This window comes from Myotis davidii, unplaced genomic scaffold (genome assembly GCF_000327345.1).
Source record: "Myotis davidii unplaced genomic scaffold, ASM32734v1 scaffold6, whole genome shotgun sequence".
In the NCBI taxonomy this organism is placed as follows: domain Eukaryota; kingdom Metazoa; phylum Chordata; class Mammalia; order Chiroptera; family Vespertilionidae; genus Myotis; species Myotis davidii.
The window spans coordinates 4273236-4279155 of record NW_006383011.1 but is presented as its reverse complement, the minus strand read 5'-3'; the positions used below and the strand labels follow the sequence as shown (position 1 = coordinate 4279155).

General features: G+C 38.2%; 1 protein-coding gene and 1 pseudogene across 9 annotated transcripts in view; both read left to right on the top strand.

Annotated features, from left to right (window-relative positions):
• EHBP1 (EH domain binding protein 1) overlaps positions 1–5920 on the top strand; it is a 310384-nt gene that overhangs the window by 174556 nt on the left and 129908 nt on the right. The window lies entirely within an intron of this gene.
• LOC102760332 lies at positions 485–1179 on the top strand (annotated as a pseudogene).

Sequence of the window (5920 nt, the reverse complement as noted above, 5' to 3'; positions counted from 1 at the left end):
GCCTTCTTTAAAATTCAATGCATATGTAAAGAAATATACGGTAACCCGAATTTACCACACTCGCAAAATCGCACACAGCCAACCATACACCCAGTATGGTATCGCGATTCGCGATTTTGCGCTATCATACTGGGTGTATGGTAAAATCGCATAACAGCAAAATCGCATAACAGCCGAGCATACACCCAGCAGCGCTGCTGATGCCTGAACGGTATGTGGAATGAAGTGGGCGGGCATCGGGAGGCCACTATGGCACGGGGCAAGCACTATGGGCAGTCTATCTGAAGTGTACATGGCGTATAAGACGACCCCTCACTTGGAGGCATATTTTTCAGGGCCAAAAAATCGTCTTATACGCCGGCAAATACGGTATATAATTTTACTTAGATAGTAATATTAAATATTGTGAATGTATCATCTTCCCTAGATACTTAATAGATTTTACGTAACCATGATAAAACTGCAAACAGAATATTTCTTGGGATAGTATTAAAATGATTCCAAAATTACTTAAAAAAAGTTAATGTTTAAGGCTAATTTTTAAAAAACATTTTAAAAAGAGATGATGGTTAATGACATTTGATTATCCCTACAAGATATTAATACACATTATAAAATAGCAATGTACTTCAGTTTTGGCCTCAGACAAAGCAGCCGCTATGATATTGATTTCTAAGAAAAACCAGATTTCCACTTATTAACTCCTTTTTAAGGAAGGAGTGATGGTGGCCAAGAGGATGTTCACATGCCTGAACACCCGAACCTGACAGACAAGAACATGCCTAATCTTCAAGTAATGAAGGCCATACAGTTTCTCAGATTATGAGGCATGAAGGAACAGTTTGCTTGGAGACATTTCTACTGTGACTTCCCAGAAAGAGCATCCAGTATCTCTGTGATCACTTCCACCTGCTCCCGGAGATCCTGCGTGCCACTTTGCACCACAGCTAAGGTGAGACTAGCAGGGAGTGAGCATCCTGCAAGACTCACATGAGGGGAAGCTGACTAAGACACATACAGAAGGAATGCTGTGCCCCCTGGTGCCAAGAAGAAAACTCAGGGCAGGCCTGGGTCAGCAACCAAATTCCAGTTTAGAGGCAGATTTGTTTATGGGTGTGGTCAACCACCTCAGTAAAGTTGAGGGGATTATTTTGTGTTAAATAAACTTGTGGCCAGAAATTTAAAAAAAAAATAGCAATGCACTACCCTGGCAGGTGTGCTCAGTGGTTAGAGCATGTCAGCCTGTGCACCGAAGAGTCAAAGGTTCGATTCCCAGTCAAGGGCACTTAACTGGGTTACAGGTTCAATCTCCAGCCTGGTCATGAGTCGTACTGGAGGCAACCAATAGATGTTTGTCTCTCACATCGATGTTTCTCTCTCTCTCTCTCACCCATCCTCCCTCCCTTTCACTCTCTCTGAAAATCAATGGGGGAAAATTCCTTTGGTGAGGATTAACAAAATAAATAGCAATTGTACTGCTAAAAAGAGCAGATTACTGAAGCAGAATGTCTAGCCCAGAGATAACATGATCTCATTCAGACATGCATATACACTTACATAATAATTTAATATACAATAAAGAAAGCATCACAGAAATGCTATATCCTTTTGAACATAGCTTCTCCCTCATAACAGTCTGTATATGGTTTAGTTACTAAATTTACAGGAGAATTAAGCTTATTATTTTCATTTTTTATAGAAAAATATGCCATAAAAAGAAATTACATGGGTAAAATATATGTGATTTTAAGGGCAGCAACTCTTCCCTGTACTATGGATTAATAATTGTTAGCTTATATAAGATACAGGTAGTGTCACTGAAAAGCCACAAGAATGTCCTGGCAAATAAGAATGTTTTTGGCAAAATTGCATAGCAGAACAAAATGAGCTCTCCTAATAAGCTAGGATTGGCCTATTCACATGTTCTTGCAGATGGGTTAAATGTTGATGAAAAGGAGTAGGAGCTTTCTGGTCCTACAAATCAGTATAAGTAAAAAAAAACAAAAAAAAACATATTTAGCATATAAGCATGCTATATCTTAAAATTCATTCCCTCTTGAGTTTCTTTTTCTGTGTATTTATTTTCTTTGTAGTCTCACACTCCTGACTTACCCATCTACTGCTGTTTGTTGTTTGTTTTTTAAGGATATCATAATCCCTATATTTTAACCTAATAGTTGGAAATAATTTACGTTTTTGTTTTTGGTTTGTTTTTTTTGTTTTTTTTGCTTATAGTAATTCTAAAATGTCTACATTCTCTTTTAGAAATTGACTGACCCCAAAGGATTTTTACAAAGGAGTCACTGTAAAATTATATAATGTTAGGGCTCACAGTCTTTCATCTCAATTTAAGAAAAGAAAATCCACGAGAACTTCTTTGCAAGTTAAAGGCAGTCAGATTTTTCATAAGTCTTTTATTCCTCCTGTTCAACTGACTTGAGATAATATGTGACTATTTTATGAATTCAAACTGTATTGGTAAAATTAACACATGTATTTTGCATGTGTATTAAATAAGCTTTCAAGTAGACATAAATAAAATGCATCAGGTGTGGGGGATTTGTTCTATTTGTAAGGTAATCAAGTAGCCTGTTAATGTTTCATGGATGCTGGATGAAGACATAAAACTCCTGAGTCAGAGACAAAGGACTTTATTACTCACAGCATGAGCATTGGCATGTTTTTGTCAGTTCCTTTGTGACTAAGTTCCATAGGGATCACATGAAGGGTCAAATGCATGCTGCACACACAGTGGGGTTGTATCACAGCTAAAGAACATTGCACTTGGGGGAATCCCCACTTTTATAGCAATCATTAAACAAGCCTGTTCTTTGTCCCACAGGGAGATGCTACCTCGTGCTTACAGGCTGAGTGCTTTTCTGTAAAGAATGACCTGATAAAGAGCAGTCAGGACTTTTCATTTTTGGACAAGCCAGCAAAATGCATAGGAGGCAGTAGAGATGGGCAGAGGAATGTCTCCCAGTACTCTGATATAATATATTTTGTTCTGTTGTTTTTTTAGCAACAGTGCTCTTTTTGCTATTACTACTTATATAATAATCATTGGGCCTGAAATTTCACTAATTCTACCACTCCTTGATTTATACCTACAGATGTAAGTTTTAAAGAAATAATTGTATTTAAAGTCTGCTAGTCCAAGTGGGGAATTTATATGGTCAAAACACTCTGTTATAGAATGGATTTTTTCATATTTTTTGTCATTTTTATAGGCATGGAATCAATCATACACTATTTTGTTTTCCTAGCAAACTTATTATTATAGTGTTTACTTTCATTAGTGACTAGGCATGGCCCCCTATAAGGAAACATTATGGGTTTGAATACTAGTATGCCCTGCAAACAACCTTGTATTGTTCAGTATTCTCCATCTCTTCAACCTCTTTATTCTTTATTAATGACACAGTTAGGAGACTCTTTCTGAAATTGGTGCTTTAGTTTAGGTTCTAACATTTAAACTTAAGCTATCAATTAGCCTTATCATTTTGCTTTAATACACTCAAAGCTGATATTGGTTGATATAGGGATACTCATTCCCATACCTACGTTTCTGCACTGTCTACAACAGTGACTCTGAAATCTTTTTGTCTCAGAACTCCGATACTCTTAAAAGTTATTGAGGAAAAAAAGTTATTGAGAAGATAAGAGAATTTTAGGAAGATTGTGGAGTAAGAAACACCAGAAATCCATCTCCTTATCTAGACAATTGAAATGACAGAATTTGTCTGATCTGTTTTGGAACTCTGGAGTCTGTTGAAACCTTTGGAACTCAGGGAAAGGGTTAGACTTTGATTAATTTCAGCTCCTTAGCTCAGCAATGGCTACTTATCTCCCACCTCCCAACCCCATTATAGGCAGCTATGCACATATTCCTAGAGCAAGCACACAGCTTGCAGGAACCAGGGTGGGCAATAAGGACCCTAGTCCTCAATATATCAGAGATCTGTGTTCTGATTGTTGATTGTAGCTTCTGCTGACAAAAGTTGTTATAAACACACATACACACACACACACACACACACACACACACACACACCTTTGTTTCAGGTCCTTCCTCAGAGTAAAGCAATTTCTATCGGACTTAAAAGGCTGGTGCTTTCCCCTACTTCATTTTCTTCTTTTCCTCTTTGGAGAGCCAGACTTTAAAAACAAGTACATTCAAAATCAACTGCACACACAGGAGAAATTTGACAATTACCACACATAGCCAGAGAAAGACACAGGGCCAGAAAAGACTTGAGAAGACCTGAAGTTTATACTCAAGCTAATCCATGGCATGGAGATGGCCTAAAACAATTAAATAAACAAACTAATAATAATCCCATAAATCCTGAGGAAGTTATCATTCCACATCCAATTACCACATAATTACATTCAGATATCCAGTTTTGAACAAGAAAACCAAAAGGGAAAGTATAGCTTACTTATAGGGAAAAAATTAACCAACAGAAACTGTCCCTGAGAAAGACCACATGTTGCACCTATTAGACAAATACTTTAAAACAAGTGTCTTAAAGATGCTCAAAGAATTAAAGGAAGATGTGAAAAAAAAAGAGAAAAAAAAGATGTATGAATAAAATGGAAATATCAATAAAGAGAAAACCCAAAAGGACACAAATATAAATTCTAGAGATGAAATACACAAAAACTGAAATTAATAATTCACTAGAGGGATTCAAAAGCAGGTTTGAGCAAGCAGAACAATCAGTGAACCTGAATATAGAACAATGGAAATTATAGCATCTAAAGAACAGAAAGGAAAAATAATAGGAAATAGAACCTAAGGGACCTGTGGGAAAGTGGATCAATATACTAGTATACATTATGGGAATCCTGGAAGGGGATGAGAGAAATGGGCATAGTGATTCTTTGAAGGAATAATGGCTGAAAACTTCCCAAGTTTGAGGAAAGATATGATTATAAACATCAAGAAAATCAGCTATTCAAATAGGAAGAACTCAAAGAGATCTACACCAAGACACATTCTAAGCAAACTGTTGAAAGACAAAGAGAATCTTGAAATCAGCAAGTGAGAAGTGATTTGTCAAATGCAAGGGGATCCTCAATGAGATTAACAGTAGATTTCTCATCAGACACTTTGAAGGATACAAGGCAGTGGGTTAGTATATTCAATGTACAATAACAAAATCCTGTATCTGGCAAAATTGCTTTCAAAGGTGAGAGGAAAATTAAGGCATTCTCAAATACACAGAATCTGAGGGAGTTTTTTTTAAGTCCTGCAGGACATTAGATAGTATATTGAAGCCATATGAAGAAATAAAAGTCTCAGTAAAGATAAAAACATGGTTAATTGCAAAAGCTACCATTATCATAACACAACTAGAGGTCCAGTGCATGAAATTCATGCACTGGGGTGGGCAGGGGGACCCTCAGCCCAGCCTGCCCCCTCTCATAGTCCGAGAGCCCTCAGGGGATGTCCTACTGACGGCTTAGGCCTGCTCCCCTTGGGAAGCCGCAGTCTGGCCTCACTCTGCAGGAGGCGACCGGGCTGATCAGGAGAAGGCGCCACCCCCATCATCCCGCTGCTGCTGCCACTGCCGGCTGCTGTCTGCCGCAGCCACCAAGGTGTTTTACATCAACACGGACTCCAGTCCCTTCACCATGAAAAAAATGACAACTTTCTTTAGGCATTTTCAAGATATCTCTTTCATAGGATATGACATTTCTTTCTTTTCTTTTTTTATCCTCACATGAGAATATTTTTCCATTGATTTTTAGAGAGCGTGGAAGAGAGAGGGAAAGACAGAGAGAAACATCAATGTGAGAGGGGCACTTCAATTGGTTGCCTCCTGCATGAGCCCTGACCTGGGCCCCGGCCAGGGAGGAGCCTGCAACATAGGTACATGCCCTTGATCAGAGTCGAACCTGGACCCTGTGGTCG